This window comes from Bicyclus anynana, chromosome 20 (genome assembly GCF_947172395.1).
Source record: "Bicyclus anynana chromosome 20, ilBicAnyn1.1, whole genome shotgun sequence".
NCBI classification, from domain to species: domain Eukaryota; kingdom Metazoa; phylum Arthropoda; class Insecta; order Lepidoptera; family Nymphalidae; genus Bicyclus; species Bicyclus anynana.
In genome coordinates, this window is record NC_069102.1 from 3,785,394 (window position 1) to 3,802,827 (window position 17,434).

The window sequence follows — 17,434 nt, forward strand, 5'->3', positions numbered from 1 at the left end:
GTCGCTCCAAGACGCGCTTGCGGGGCCCTTAGCTTACCCTTCAGTTTCAGTCGCGTTCGTTATTTCAGTAGAGTGAGACGCATTCTCGATTCCTGATAACCTAGTATGATAATTGATAAGGAATGATAAACTTTCATAACTAATGTGTTTTGAGTGTAATCATCGAGTTTCTCGCGTTTACCGTGTTTATGGACTTAAAGTTTCACTTTTTCGTAGAGTTTGGGTAAGTGAAAATGTTTGTATGTTTTTCGAAAAAGTTTTCTTTGTGGCGTATTTGAAAGTTTCATTTCAGCAGCTTTGTTTCCTTTTTGTTTAATATTTATGAGGTTACATGGAAGTTTTACTCTGAAAGTTAATTATGATTAATATTGTTTTTTAGCCGACTGCGGATTTGTTTGTTTTTCTTCAGATATGATTTATGCATAATAGCTATTTTTTTTTAGTTTATATTTAACGCAAGATTTATTTAAATATCTAGTTTTTTTTTGTGCTGTGCTTTTCCACCCAGAATGTACTTTGTCTCTATTATCAAAATCTCAGATTTTCCAAATTTGAATACAAACATGTTATATTAAAATAAACATTTATGCATTATATTAATATTTTAGAATAAAATAATATAAATTTCAATATTTTAATATGAATTTTATTCTACAAAATACGTATTGAAAAAGCCTAACCTTAATGCAACACAAACCACAGTTGGTTTTACAGATGATTAGATAATCTTTATTTCTGATTAGATTTTGTATTGCGTTTTAATGCAATCTTATATTTCGTATCTTCTTTTAATATCTATTTTAAAAAGATATGAAATATAAGATTGCATTAAAACGCAATACAAAATCTAATCAGAATTAAAGATACCTACTAATATTATAAAGAAAAGTTTGTGTTGTTGTATAAATAACTAACGACGAACTTTTTATTACAATTTAGCACAGCTGTAGCTTCGACAGACAGGGATTCGTTCAGAAATTAAGACTAATGTCCTGTAAGAGTGGTCCTGAACCAATACCCAACAGCTAAACTATTTTTAAAAGAAAGAGGCTATCAATATCCCTGGGTAGTATTAGCCATAGACAGTAGGTAATTTACTATTATCGTCGTTGTGGTTATCAACCCATATTCGGCTCACTGCTGAGCTCGAGTCTCCTCTCAGAACGAGAGGGGTTAGGCCAATAGTCCACCACGCAGGCCCAATGCGGATCGGCAGCAGAGAGTTAGGAAAATTCTCTGGTATGCAGGTTTCCACACGAAGTTTTCCTTCACCGTTTGAGACACGTGATATTTAATTTTTTAAAATGCACACGACAGAAAAGTTAAAGGTGCATGCCCCAGACCGGATTCGAACCACCACCCTCCGGAATTAGTCAGAGGTCATATCCACTAGGCTATTACGTATCTCTATAATTTATTATAGCCGTCTAATATTGAAAAACTTCACATAAAATATACGCGGTAGGCGTATCTAACTGACGATAAGTAGTAATGTAAATATTTATCAGGGATTTTTTGGGACGAATTAATTTGTATGCCGTTGACATTAGCTTGTAATCTATACTAATAATATAAAGAGGTAATGTTCTGAGAAGCTTCAGTACCTCAGTGGTACCTACAGGTGATATGAGAAATAGGCTCTTAATATTAATATTTTTGTTTTTTTTGGCACCGCCTTCAAACCGGTCATAGGGGCGATGTTATTTTTCGCTTTTTTCGCGTAATATTTGAAGTCGGTTAAATTTTATTGTTAAAATTGACTGTAAACTGTAAACACCACAGTATGGGCAATTTCGTTCACTTATTTCAGTTATTTTGATTTTCACACAAAATTACTAAACCAATTTTCGTGAAAATTAAATAGAACCAATTTGGAAGTAGACTCTTTGTAACAATAAAATAATTTTCAAAATTGGTTATTAAATGACGAAGTTATAAGGTAACAAAATACGAAAAACATACGCGTCGAATTCAGAACCTCCTCCTTTTTTTGAAGTCGGTTAATAAAGAGGGAAAGTTTTGAGAAACCTCAATAGCTCAATGATAGAGGCTGGATTTGTCACTGACAGTTCGTGGTTCGAATTCTGACTATTGACCCATTCTTAAATACAGTCGTTCTGATTGGGAATACTGGACATATTTAAACGAAAGACATGGTAAATATTCTTTATTAAAAACGTTTGTTAGTTCGTACAGAGTAATCTCTGGATCCAATTAACCGATTTTAAGCCCAAGCCAAGTAATGTAGGCGATATTTTATCCGGAACGGGAACTCCACGGGTGAAACCGCGCGCTGTCTACGCGGGCGAAACGCGATGTAATTTTTGAATGGAAAATAGTCACTTCAAATTATTTTTTTTTTAAAAGAAAGTTTACATTTACACCAAGACTGCCACTGAGAAACTCCTTGACATGATGAAATTTGAAAACTCCTTGACCTCCTCCTGTCAATATCAGTGTAAAAAATCTTAGACGTTAGAGTTTGGTTAATGAAAGTAGAGACTGAAATCGCCCGTCAAAGGAGGATGGCGAAAGTGGGAGTCACACTCAGAAGTGTTGTACACTCATACATTTGTATTAATTAAAACTATTATTTTATAAGATCCTTGTAAAAAAAATATTGAGATTTTACTAAACGGGAATCCAGATTACTTCTGTACTTAGCATAGTAAAATTGTTCAACATGTTGCCTACGACCGAAACGCCTTGTCGTATTTATAAAGCAATCACGCAGTTGAATGTCGGCGGCTGTGTTTTTTAGCATAAAATTCACATGTATTCGTCTGCATAGATAGGTTAAATTCTAATTTCAAGGTATATCCTTTTTCTCCCTGCTTTTGAAGATTGGTTACCATTTGTTTTGTTCTTAGTTTAATCACGATTAACAACTATTAATGAGTTTCCATTATGTACGTTACTTCTATCTGCTAGTCCCAAAATACACGTAACCTCGCCAAATCGCCTCGCCTTTAAATTATCATATAAATAAACTATAAAACATGCGTTTTCATAATTTGTTTACTTAATATACTTTTTGTTTGTGAGGCGGTGCGTGTCGGATCCCTGGTGGCTCTAATGAGCTATGACCTTAAGTCTCATCTTCTTGGCTTTCTCCTCAATCTTCACTGTTCATATTTTCAATTCCAGCTGATGATGATGATGGTGATGATGATGATGATGATGAAATAACAGATGGTGATGATAATATTACGAATATTGATGTATGATATCGAATATTATTACGTGCAAATGTATAGAGGTATTTTCTCTTACATTGGACTCGACGTTTTCATCCCTCGAGCTTAATCTTTCAAGTGATTAAGGAAAAAATATAGATACAGCTTTTCTCCTCGAGACTTGTCGTTTCACATTATTGTAATGTCTCTTTAATTTGTTGATGTAGGTACTAAATTGACATCAGAATATTGTATACTTGTTTATTATATGTACTTGTTTTTTTTTTTTTTATTCTTTACAAGTTAGCCCTTGACTACAATCTCACCTGATGGTAAGTGATGATGCAGTCTAAGATGGAAGCGGGCTAACTTGTTAGGAGGAGGATGAAAATCCACACCCCTTTCGGTTTCTACACGACATCGTACCGGAACGCTAAATCGCTTGGCGGTACGTCTTTGCCGGTAGGGTGGTAACTAGCCACGGCCGAAGCCTCCCACCAGCCAGACCTGAACAAATTAAGAAAATCTCAATCTGCCCAGCCGGGGATCGAACCCAGGACCTTCGTCTTGTAAATCCACCGCGCATACCACTGCGCCACGGAGGCCGTCAAAAATACCTGTTATGCAATTACGGTCATAAAAAAGGCTGTGAAGAGAAAAGAAATGACATGGTCAAGATTCGATCACCCTAGCAGTCATTGTGTCAATCTATCATTATAATAAAACTGATCGAATTCTGTACATTTATTCGCAATTTGGGATTTTACTTATTACCATTTGTAAAACCAAACGTTACCGTGGCATAACTGACGCCAGCGCCATCTAGAATCTATTCTTATAATACGAATTCTGTACATTTTGTACATTGAAGATATTTTGAACATTTTTGCTGGGAGGCATTATATAATCGATACTGAAGCTAAAAATATTTTTTTTGGCTTTTTGTCTGTCTGTCTGTCCGTGTTTTTTTTGTTATTCGGGCATCACACTGAAACTACTGAATGAATTCAAATCAAACTTGGCACGGTTTAAGACATTAATACGGAAAAGGTTATAGGATACTTTTTATTGCGAAAATAAAACAAGAAGGGGGTGAAATAGCGGTTGAAAGTTTGTATGGAAAGTCCTTTATTTTTAGAGTTACAGTTTTAAAAAATTGTTCATAAATCATAAAAAAATACGAAATATAATGGGATTCAAACATTTTTAAAATTCAAACTATAAAGTGGTGATATAGGGCTTGAAAGTTTACATTGATTTCGAATTCGCGGGCGTCCGCTAGTCGATAATATGGTCTATTGAGAAAACATACGAGTATAGTACCAAATCACATTCGCATTTATAGGTAACTAGCGAACGTCCATGACTTCTTCCGCGTGAAACCCTACCCTTACCGTAACCCTACCCTAAGTACCTATCGCTAGTTACCACCCTACCGGCAAAGACGTACCGCCAAGCGATTTAGCGCTCCGGTACGATGTCGTGTAGATACCAAAAAGGGGTGTGGATTTTCATCCTCCTCCTAACAAGTTAGCCCGCTTTCATCTTAGACTGCATCAACACTTACCATCAGGTGAGATTGTATAGTCAAGGGCTAACTTGTAAAGAATAAAAAAAAATATATAAATGTGAACATCATAGGTGAAAACATGTATTGCCTGACCTGGAATCGTATTTGTACTTGTATATGAGAAGGAGTTTCTCATTATATACGTATAATGCTTACTCTAGTTAAAACTTTCTGCATGCCACAGAGTACATTCACTTATCTGGTAAGCTATTGGAAATCTATTGTTATAATGTTGTTTTGTTAATATTTCCGTTTAACTGTAACTAAATATGTATTCAGCTATCATCTTATCTGCAATATATACAGGTGCATATTAACCAGGCAGTATATTAATCATTGTACAAACTAGGTAAAGTTTGTATAATGATAATAATCATTTACCTAAGTCTAGAATGCAATTCTTTAAATGTCTGTTTATATTCTTACAAAGTGATAGCCCAAAGGACCTCTGCCTTCGGTTCGAAGGGCGTAGGTTCGAATCCGGTCTAAGGCATGTACCTCCAAGTTTTCAGTTATGTGCATTTTAAGAAATTAAATATCATGTAACGGTAAAGAAAAAAACCGTGAGGAAACCTGCATATGAGGATTTTCTTAATTCTCTAAGTGTGTGAAGTCTGCCGATCCACATTGGGCCAGCGTAGTGGACTATTAGTCTAACCCCTCTCACTCTGAGAGGAGGCACGTGCTCAATAGTGAGCCAAATATGGGTTGTTAATGAATTAAGATATTGTTACAATACTCGTTTACAATTCCGAGTGTAAATTTTTCTACAATAACAAAATACACATTATGTTTGTATTTTGTTTTGCTCTTGTTCATTTGGAGGCCCATCAGGAGAGAAAAAACAAATATCCTGAGAAACCCAATTTTTTTTTCGTTACAAGGTAGGCCCTTGACTACAATCTCACCTGATGGTAAGTTAGGAGTAGGATTAAAATTCACACCCCTTTCGGTTTCTACACGACGTTTCTTTCATTTGGTTTCGGAGAATGAGGGCCTTGCTTCGGGTGAACCATGAAATAATGAACTTTTTTGTCCAAAAAGCTCAAGTTTAGACTATCACTTAAATATAAGAAAGTGGTGAAAACGGCACTAAAGCTTGCAAACCGAGACGGCCTCTGTGGCGCAGTGGCATGCGTGGTGAATTTAAAAGACGGAGGTCCTAGGTTTGATTCCCGGCTGAGCCGATTGAGGTTTTATTAATTGGTCCAGGTCTGGCTGGAGGGAGGCTTCGGTTGTGGCTAGTTACCACCCCACTACCACCTAGTGTAGAAACTGAAAGAGGTGTGGATTTTCATCCTCCTCCCAACAAGTTAGCCCGCTTCCATCTTAGATTGCATCCACTTACTATCAGGTGAGAATGTAGTCAAGAGCTAATCTGTATAGAAATAATAAAAAAAATCATATTTCTTCCACTTCCTATAGGTATTGATCAAATATAATACCTCCATCATTTGATGATATTATTTATATTTTACAATAATTTTGCTTTCTAATAAATATTCATACTTCGCAGATTAGTTAATTTGTCAATAATCTGTTTTATACAAAACCGCACTGAATTGCCTGTTTATTCACTTGAAATTATTGCAGGATTTTGTTTTATCCACGCACGGGCGTTCAAATAAATTTAACTATGTAAATAAACATTTTGAATACATACTCACGTTTTATGCGGTTTTAGTATTATTAGCGGGTAGTCGCTAAACTACAATATATTAACACCCTAACTTATTAACATATCATAAAAGTAAGGCCTCGACTCCACTAGCATTTTCTCGCTCCCGTCCGTAAAAAAAACTTTCGTACGAATGAGGGTAAGCCTATCGCGAGGTCCTGGGTTTGGTTCCTATCCTTTGGACTATTGTCATTTCCACTCCCATCAGGCTTTTCGTTTAGTTGAAGTGGAACTGTTTTTTTTGAAAAAAAATTCAAGATGATCTTTGTCGTCATAAATTTGGCAAATTTTAACAGCATGGTAATTTGATGTTTAAATTTACCTGCACTAAATTACCTTTAATAAGGAAAAACCAGTTTGATTAAGTTTAGCACGACTGTCTGATGCAATCACTCTCTAATAAACGGAAAATGTATAAATAAATATATCTGGTTGTTGTGAGTTAGTAGCAACGATATATTTTATACTATAAGTGTTTTTCAGATAGCATGGGTACGGTGACAGTTGTCATATGACGTTCATAATACGTAGGTACTATTATCGTGAATCGCGACAAACTTTCAAGAGTGAAACGGACTGTCACCCGCACGATGCTACGTGAACTGTAGTGTAGAATCACTGAAAAAGTGATCTTAATTTAGCTACTCTACTGAGCGCACAATTTTGCGACCCCTGCTTACGATCGTGGACCCCCATTTTTTGTCACGCCCAACGTAGACCCCCGTGGAGTTTCCCGTGGACCCCGTGCCCCGTAGGTCCACTTGAGACACTTTGGGAATCACTGGTCTAAATAACAACAAGCCATAATAAGATATTTCTATAAGCATGCATTTAATAAAAGCTTTGAATTTATAGTGAGAACCAAAACCATTACTCTAATTAAATGCGGTTTTTAATTATGGGTACGGCTTTGATTGGTCCATTTTCTTAGAAAGATGGTTATCATCTATCTAAGAAATTGGACCTGGTGACAACTCTCCAAGGAGCGCCGCAGTAAAAATGAATATCTGTGCAAAACCAAACACACATACACAAGACTTAGCAGACTCAGAAGTTGTTCACAAACAGTATAAAAACCATTGTCGAACAATGTTTATGATTTACAATATTTGTCAGGACCACTTAATTAACAAATCAAACTGTAACCAAAATAAGACCCTAGAATGGCCGAAAATTACCTTGAGTGGAGTCACGCACTTGTAAACGTTGTGTGTAGGGTTTAAGACGTCTTTGATAGTTAACCAACACTGCCCTTTTCCACTCAAGTCACTCTCGCATCCTATCCCAAGTAACCCATAAAGAATTACACAATAAGTAATGTGGGCGGCTCGAACGCCACGAGCACATTGAAGCCCCGTTACCGCCTACTGATCGCTTCCCCTCTCTAAATCCCTACTCTTTACGAAACAAGCCGCGGCACCTGACGTCATATCCGTCTCATACTACTATTTCCGACACAAGTTAATCGGTATCAACCCATATTCGGTCCACTGCAGAGCTCGAGTTTCCTCTCAGAGTGAGAGGGGTTAGGCCAATAGTCCACCACGTTGGCTCAATGCGGGTTGGCAGACTTCACATACGCAGAGAATTAAGAAAGTTTTCTGGTATGCAGGTTTCCTCACGATGTTTTCTTTCACCGTTTGAGACACGTGATATTTTAATTTCTTAACACCCTCCGGAATCGGAGGCATATCCACTGAGCTATCACGGCTCACATAAGTTAATAAAACGATTAAAAGCATACATAACAAGTCTTAGCATTTATATTGGATAACTCGGAGAAATGCGAGAAAATGTGTGCGATTTTATTTTAAATCAGTCCTTAGTTGGTATGATATTTCACGCTCTCGCGAACGTGGAGTTGTTTATTATGGAATATGAAATACTAATATCAAAGGGAAATGGATTTTTAGTGGCTCGTTTTAAATTCACAAATTCTGTTTGGCATATTTTTGTTTCCAAAGGTTTTTACATTGGCTTTAGAATTATAGAGCGGCAAATATGTGGATGTACTTGGCTTCAACAAGGTCAGTTAACGTGATATGTAGGTTTTTTTGTTCCAAGTTAGCCCTTGAATACAATCTCACCTAATGGTAAGTGATGATGCAATCTAAGATGGAAATGGATTAACTTGTTAGGCGTAGGATGAAAATCCACACCCATTTCGGTTTCTACACGATACCGGAACGAAATACGTACAGCCAAGCGATTTAGCGTTCCGGTACGATCTCGTGTATAAACCGAAAGGATTGTAGATCCTCAAACAACTCCTAAAAAGTTAGCCCGCTTCCATATTAGATTGCATCATCATTTACCAGATGAGGTTGTAGTCATGGACTTACTTCTAAACAATAAAAAGAAGGTCATGCTAAAGTCACGAGGGTAAATCACCACCAACTTCCCATATTTAATATATTTTGGATGGGTGGCCATGAAAGTGACATTATTTCTTTTTTCGTGACATTTATCTATCAGTTGCTTGTCTGTGGACATCTGTCAGTTGACAATATCTGAGAGAGCTTGCGGTAGATTTCAAGTTTATTCAGTTGAACGCTTTAGCTGGATCTAGTCAGTTTAGCAGTGAGTGAAGGAATTGGGTGAGCCAGTTATCCGTATACTGAGGCCATTACAACAATAACATTGCATTATTAGTTACTTGGCTGGGAGCCAACACGAGCGGGGATGGGCCCTTTAATCCAACTACTAGCGATTGCCAGTCCGTGATCCTGCTCGTGCTTGATTCTCTACTCTACAATAGTTAATCCTAGTTTACATCTGATAGTATCAGCGCTATACTTGATCTATATTGTAGTTAGAGGGTAGAACTGTATTAGTAAGTTAAGCGGTCGTTCCGGTAATGTTCGATAGTGTTACTTTGTGTATCTGCCATCCTTGACACGTACAGCTTAGAACCGGCTCTGAGGCTAAGGCTTCTCCGTTATCATAAATGGAGTTTAGTATGTTCTCCGTTATATATTTATTTATTTATTTAGATTTATACTCGTAGATAGAAAAATTGCTGAAGTTTTATTCGCAAACCAAAGGAATATACCCAGTGAGTATTTAAGTGGACATTCAAATACCATTCGAATACGAGTAGGTCACAATGCAGCTACAATTTCTTTTCAATATGTTACATACTTCACGAGTACTCAAGCACTTTAACCCTTACGAGTGGGTAAGTGATTCTTTGTTGAAACCGTTTGGTAGGAATACTGACAAGGGTTAAGACGGCTGACGGAACAGTGACCTCACTTACTTAGTTGTAACCTTTTTAAGAATATAATGGGAAACATAGTATTAATGAGGGTACAGGTATTTTGCCTGACGCCTCTTTGATAGCCTCACTACGAGTAACCTAATTTTTCCTGTTTTTGTGCCGGTAGTAGCCCAGTGGATACGAACTGCCTCCGATTCCGGAGAGTGTGGGTTTGAATCCTGGGGCGTGCAACTGCAACTTTTCAGTTGTGTTCATTTTAAGAAATTAAATATCACGTGTCTCAAACGGTGAAGGAAACCATCGTAAGGAAACCTGCATACCGGAGAATTTTTTTAAATCTCTGCGTGTGTGTAGTCTGCCAGTAGACTATTGGTCTAACCCCTCTTATTCTGAGAAGAGACTTGCGCTCAGCAGTGAGCCGAATATGGGTTGATAATGAATATACAACATTTTTCTTTTAATATTTCTGATTTCGTTAATTTAATGCTCTTTAAAAGTAATTCGCACTTTGCTTAAAAAATAATACTCATAATTGATAATTAAATTATTTTGAAGGTAAATAAACGAGGCAGGGACCAGTGGAATGGCTTTATTATCAGTAACATCATACCTGATATTACAAATGTCACGCATTCACACCATGCCACTGAAAATATCTACCTATTTATTTACTTATTGAAACGACATTTATTTCTGTGAGTTCGAATCATTTTCTTACAAACATTTCAGTTTACTTATTCACTGCTAAAGTGCTAAGTGCTAACCGAATGGAATTCTCGGCTTTAGAGTGGAGGTGTTGAGGCTAAAAAGTTGATTAAAAAAGGGCAATTACAGTAATATTTATCACCAAACAAGTCGTGGAATATCGTAGATCTGTGATCAATTAAGTAAAGCTCCGAAGTCACAATGATTAAGTCTAAAATCCCCACAATAGGATCGCAATGCAATTAGAACGGAATGAGGGAGATAACACTAAGAAAACTGCAATTGTATTGGGTCTACATTTACTCCCTATTGCTTGGGCTATTACTGTGTACTACCGAGTTTATTTTGGTTTAATGTAAAATAGTATTTTTTAAAATAACCACTTGTTTCCGGTCCTTGGGGAAAATGTCTGGGGTTTTGGTTGCTTTGCTTTGGTTTAGAAGGATTTTGATTTTCTGCCACCTGCGCCGTTCTACCACAGGACTGCTAGGCATCACATAGATCTGCATCGCTACGTTGTCGATATTTGTAAGATTAGTTACTGAACTATGGTCGTAAGGATAGATCTGGTCTGCGGCGTAGGATGAGTTATAGAAGGTCAAGTCAGAATGTGTTTGATGAAACAATGACTTTAATAAAGTACAGTGAAATTTAAGGAGTATTATTAGTGAGGAGTATTAGTACTAAGCGGTTTAGTTCCCCTTTTCTTTTATGCACTGCAAAGTTGTGGAATGCTCTTCCAGCTTCCGTTTTTCCCACCACCTACAATATGGGTACATACCTACAATATATCTTCAAGTCAAGAGTGATTCGGCATCTTCTAGGCAAGCGCGTTTCACCACAGGCTGTATCATCACTTACCATTAACGTGATTGCAGATAAGCGCTTGCTCCAAGGTTGGTGGTTGACAGTGATATTTGACTCTGAATTCTAAAAAGTATTACTGTCAAATGTAAATGTTTTAAGAACGGGTTTTAACTTCTCCGAGAGATAGCACCACTACATTTTAGTTCCTGGCTGCTAATGAGAATTTCTTAAAAGAAAAATAAAAGCAACAACTATCCAGACTATTATGAACCTGATACGAGTAGGTAGGTAGTATTATATTGTCCTAACATATTATAATAATGTCTTCGCCGACTCTCCAAGAATTTTCCGATAGTTAAGAGAGAGAGAGAACCTTCAAACTATGTGACATGCAAAACTTGCCGACGGAAATGATTGAAGTTACGCCATATCTAGGTACGTGTTTTGTTTTAGAAGGATTTGAATTTGTGGAATTCAGTTTTTAACAAATCCCGCAAGAACCATGGATTTTTCCGGGATGAAATTAGCCTATGTGTTAATTCAGAGTAAAATCTATTTCCATTTCAAATTTCAGCCAAATTGCTTCAGTAGCCGCAGCCTAAAAGAGGAACTAGCATACTTACACACTTACATACAAACTTTCGCCTTTATAATATTAGTGTGATGTGATTAATTATAAGTGTGATGGGACCATTTTCTGGGTTATGCCACACATCACAACGTCTCCAGTAGGTACATCAGGTCAGCCAGGACAATACCCTGCGATGTGTGGCATAACCCAGAAAATGGTCCCAGCTCAGCATAATGCTACGTGACCATTTGAATTAGGACAAGTAGCGCTGATTTTCAGTTGGAACCACAGATTGGGTAACGCCACGAAAACAGCCACGAACACAGTCGTATAAACTAAACTAATACCTACACAAACATTGAACTAAAAAATAAACTTAATAATAAATAACCAAAAGGAACCAAAATGAGTTAAACTGTAGACCTAAAACAATACGTGACTGTCGACATTTTTAATATACACACACACACATGCTAAATTACTGTTTTCTAATAGCAATAGCCTCTGTGAGGACGGACATGGGGAAACTATAAGGGTTCCTTGTTGACTACAGAACCCTAAAAATGGTAGATGTGCAAATACGAGTGCATTTTATAAAAGTGAGTTTTTTTTGCGGTTTTACGCAGAACGAATTTTGATGAGAATTTATAGTTACTTATTTAAGACTAATCCAATCCTAACCAATTATCGTTATTTTACATTTCGTGTGCAATTTCGTACCGTAATACTGGAGAATTAGGGTTAATTAGTGCCCAGGCTAAATCGCAAATTGACCGAGATACATAAGCTGAGGATAAAAGTTAGTAGAAGTACTTTTGCTTTCCACCAATGTCAGTAGTCAGCTAACTAACTTTATTGCTGATAGATTTTCTATCAAAGCCAAAGTTTATTTATTTCAATTAGGCTTAGTTTTCAAGGACTTTTCATCCGTCATCAGTTAATGGTGATAATTAATTAAATAATTCGAAAACTTAAAAATAAAGTTGGAACAAGGTTTCCAAATTTATTTTAAAGGGAGCAAATAACAGATGAGGGTGCATATTTTTTATGTCGGATCTCGTATATACTATTATACTATTATAAACATGTGTCTGCTTTCCTAAAGCTCTTTCAGTTTCACACCAAGATATTTTCAAAATCAATTAATAATCAAAATCACCGCAAAAAGTGAACCGAATTAGGCTCCACTGAGCGCATTTAGCACACATACTTATTATAGCTTAGCAAATTCGTTCGTAATACGCCCGATGGTCCGCGGGGGCCGGGAGGGGGTCCTTCGCAGTCCTTCTCCCCCCGTCGCCCGCATATCATGGGAGTATGTTCAACAAACTTGTCAAGCTATAGCCACATTTGCTCGCCTCTTGGTGTCATAGTGACAAATGTAATAGTATAAAATCTTCGGTTTCACACACATACGATTAAACACTTGTCTGCACACCTTACTGCTACAACTAAACCTAAACAGTCTTCCTAAAATAGAATATCTTTATACTTATTATTTGACAGTGTTGATACTGTATATAATTTTAACATCAGCTGTTAATGTATTTTTTTACAGAGAAAATGGACAGGTTTTCCTCGGTCCAATGAATTTAGAAATGAAAAAATATCCTTAATATGGAAAATAAACATGATAACAATTTGCCAAAGCAATTTCCACGGTCCAATGATTCTGTTTAGTGCCATTCGAACGAAAACTGATTCTTTTCGTTGTTATTTTTAGTTATCCAAACATATAACATTTTGTTAATGTTACTTTTTATGTACAAAAGTAATGAATATGATATTTTCTGTTCATTATATCATATAATTTTTTCAGATCATTGATTCTATTTTCGGACATAATAATCTTATAGTCTCAGAGCCTGGCTGGCTAGACCTTCATTTCATAGAACCTGAAAATTTCCCAGCTTATGTTCCATAATATGTTGTTTTCACATTTTCTTACTATAATAGAAATCAGGTCATCAATCGTCAGATATATATAGATAGCATTGCGGTAGGTAACTCGTTTTTAGAGACATTTAAAGTTAATCAACTGACTTCAAAAAACCGGACAAGTGCGAGTTGAACTCTCGTTACGAGGGTTCCGGACGAGGGTTAAACTATCATGTTTTTGAAAAATGACCTGAAATTGTACCTAATTATATAATTTTAAGGCTAAATCTAAATCTTCGATCTCGTATTATTATAATATGTAGTAGTATTTTTTTGACGGCCTCCGTGGCGCAGTGGTATGCGCGGTGGATTTACAAGACGGAGGTCCTGGGTTCGATCCCCGGCTGGGCAGAATGAGATTTTCTTAATTTGTCCAGGTCTGGCTGGTGGGAGGCTTCGGCCGTGGCTAGTTACCACCCTACCGGCAAAAACGTACCGCCAAGCGATTCAGCGTTCCGGTACGATGCCGTGTAGAAACCGAAAAAGGAGTGTGGATTTTCATCCTCCTCCTAACAAGTTAGCCCGCTTCCATCTTAGACTGCATCATCACTTACCATCAGGTGAGATTGTAGTCAAGGGCTAACTTGTAAAGAATAAAAAAAAAAAAAAAAAAAAAATTTAAGGAATTTAAATTTAACATTAGGTTAATTGATGAATACGTTTTATAATAATATGCAAAAGTATCCTGTAATGAACCTATAAGTATATATTTAATTATAAAATATATTTGAAACCATATTAACTAGCTATTTCATTTGAAATGCAGTTCACACAAAGCAGTTTACATTTTTTTTAAATTTCCATCTTGATCAAATCATCATTGCATCAAAAGTGAACACAATTTTCGTCGTTTTTTTAAATAACTTGGAAATTATTTATTTTAAAATTATAATCGGTTTTAGCGGTTTAGCCCTAAAAAGATAAACAGACTGTAAAGACAAAATAACTCACTTTCAGTAAAAATTGCATAATTCATACTAGTATTATAATAATATAATACTAGTATGAATTATGCAATTTTTACTGTTCGAATGGTATACTTCCAGTAGGTATACTTCCAGATTGGCTCCATGAAAAGTTCACGATAATGGGTACAGTAGTTTAGTTTGAAATAAAAATAACTGAATTAATTCCATGCAAGCGCGAAGTGTTTTTTTTTATTCTGTACAAGAACTAGAATCTCACCTGATGGATGGTGCAATCTAAGATGGAAGCGGGCTAACTTGTTAAGAGGAGGATGATGAATCCACACCCCTTTCGGTTTCTACACGACATCGTACCGGAACGCTAAATCGCTTGGCGGTCTATGTCGGTAGGGTGGTAACTAGCCTCAGCCGAAGCCTCCCACCAGCCAAAACATATATGCGTGGTATATACAGAAACTAAACCAGTCCTAACGAACCTCGTCTCTAACGTACTATAGGTTTGTGTTGACTATGAATTTCAGACAAAATGTCAATAGAAACCACGTCTTTGTATCTGATAGATCTAATAAAAGGCATTCACAGGGACCGCCACGTGCCTGTTTCTTACACAGGAGAAATGTAGGCTTCAGTGGTAATTGAAAATTCAATACGACAGCGTTGTTCGGAAAACCTGTTACAATAGGAATAGGCTAGGGATAGGGGTAAGTGGTTTAGTGAAACAAAAGGAAAACTTAACATGCTGAAAACACCTTATAATATCATAATAATACTCCGAAAAAGAGTCTAAAAATGTTTGCTTAGATTTTGCTTCTAATATTTATTTATGTTCCTGTTTTATTACGACTTTATTTTCTAGAAAAATCAATATAGACTGTTTGTTCACTTCAATTGTGATTTGTGTGTGATTGTGTTTCCTTCAAGACATGGGGTTTACTGTAATCTGGTAAATTTTCTTCGGGAATAAACTACAGAAAGAAAATAATGCTAGACATAGTCAGAGGCGTCTCTAGCTCACGTAGCGCTCGCAATCATCACTATAACGCCTTCCAGTACCTACGAGTTAGAGTGCTCAGCACAAAATGAAATGAAACTGTCTTTGTAGCAAACAAACACCTTGTAGGTACCTTTTTGCCTCTCTTTGCTAAAACTAGGCACATTTATTTAAGAACCAGATGTATATTTACGTAAGGTTACGATAAGTTATACCGCGCCCGGGCCCGCCATTAAATCCCGCGCAGCGAGTGGCACTCGGCCGCCCCTGAGATTTCGGCGCCCTTCTGCAATGCACCCCCTACACCATAGGTAAAGATCATCATCTCTCATAGTCTCTGGACATAGTCCTCAACCCACCGACGGAATTGCAGACTGTGACTATTTTAAGGTTGCATAAAAAAGTACTGTCAAGTATTGTACAAGTTTTGGGCCGTAAAAAACTATTCCGCGAGCGCGAGGACACATATGTCGGAAAAATAGTCAATAAGTGTCACAACCCATTAAAAAGTTTGGTGCTATCTGTTAATGTACGTCGGACCCAATAACGTGTCCCATTTATTTTCGCTCCATAGTTTCATTTGGGTTCGCATTTAGTTAGGGTTGCCATTGTTTATGCGAAAAAGGTTAATTGTTGTTAAAGTAGAAAAGTATCTTTTAAATGAGTAATGAATGTAATGTGATGTATGTAAACTATGCTGCAGAACCTCGTGGTTTGACCGGTTGACTTGCGTAGTTCCCCTACACATGGGAAAATGGAAAAAATATAACCTATGCTACTCCCTGATAATGTAGCTATGTGTAAAATCGGTCTCGTAGTTTTAAGTTTCTTCGTTACTTAAAAAAATACAAAATTATCCTCTTTATAATATTAGTGTAGATCATTTAGATATACGAGTAGTATATATAAAATTTAAATAACAAAATATTTTTTAATTTAACTATTAGCAGTTTTCAGCAAATTTTAGTTATCACTGAATTGTTCTCTCTAAAAATGCTGCTCATTAAATTTTATACACATTAATAATTGTTAGATTGTACGTACGTCGTACATTATAATTATCATGTAAAATAATATATCCAGAACTCTGGTGTCTAAACTATTTGGGCATATTAAAACCAAAATTCTAGTATTAGAAGCACCAAAACACAACAGCTCTTCTTATGTCTGGCTAAATCTTAAAAATATGCATATTATATTTCCAGTATTGTACTGATTCAGTCAAGCCAATGTTAGGGTATACCGATTAAAAATATTACAATAAAAAAAAATACAGTGTGGCAACCCTAGCTGTAAAGGAAATTTACTGGAATACCCAGAATGGCAGTTTTGTGTTTGTTTAGCTTAACAAGTACCTACACAAGTAAACACACGGAACTTAGGTAAACTAAAGTACCTAATTACAGTTTGACAGCAAAAATTAGTGCAAGTTAATTAACACGACTATCTAACCAGGTTAGTCGATTTAGGTTAGTGAAATGAAATAAAGTCTGTTAGAGATATAAACATTATCATCCTGAATCTGAGCTGATGTGGCAATCAGCGAGGCACATAGTTCGAAGAGCCGACGAACGTTGGGGTCCTAAAGTGCTGGAATGGCGACCCCGCACTACAAAGCGCAGTGTTGGTCCAGGTGAACTGACGATATCAAGCGAATCGCAGGGATTCGCTGGATGCAGGCGGCTCAGTATCGTGATGTTTGGAAGTCCCTACAGAAGGCCTATGTCCTGCAGTGGACGTCCATCGGCTGATATGATGATAATGATGATTCTGAGTCTGCCAACCCGTATTAGAACAGTAGGATGGGTCCAAGCTCCATGAGATCTTTTAGTTGGTAGTTTAAAAATACTGT

General features: G+C 36.7%; 1 protein-coding gene across 3 annotated transcripts in view; it reads left to right on the forward strand.

The window, feature by feature from the left end:
• The window catches only part of LOC112056877 (G-protein coupled receptor dmsr-1-like), an 84,990-nt gene continuing 67,556 nt past the window's right edge, over window positions 1-17,434 (forward strand). For all 3 annotated transcript variants that reach the window (XM_052887758.1, XM_052887760.1, XM_052887759.1), the window contains exon 1: window positions 1-223. The gene's annotated coding sequence lies outside the window, so the exon portion shown is untranslated. The remainder of the gene's footprint in view (window positions 224-17,434) is intronic.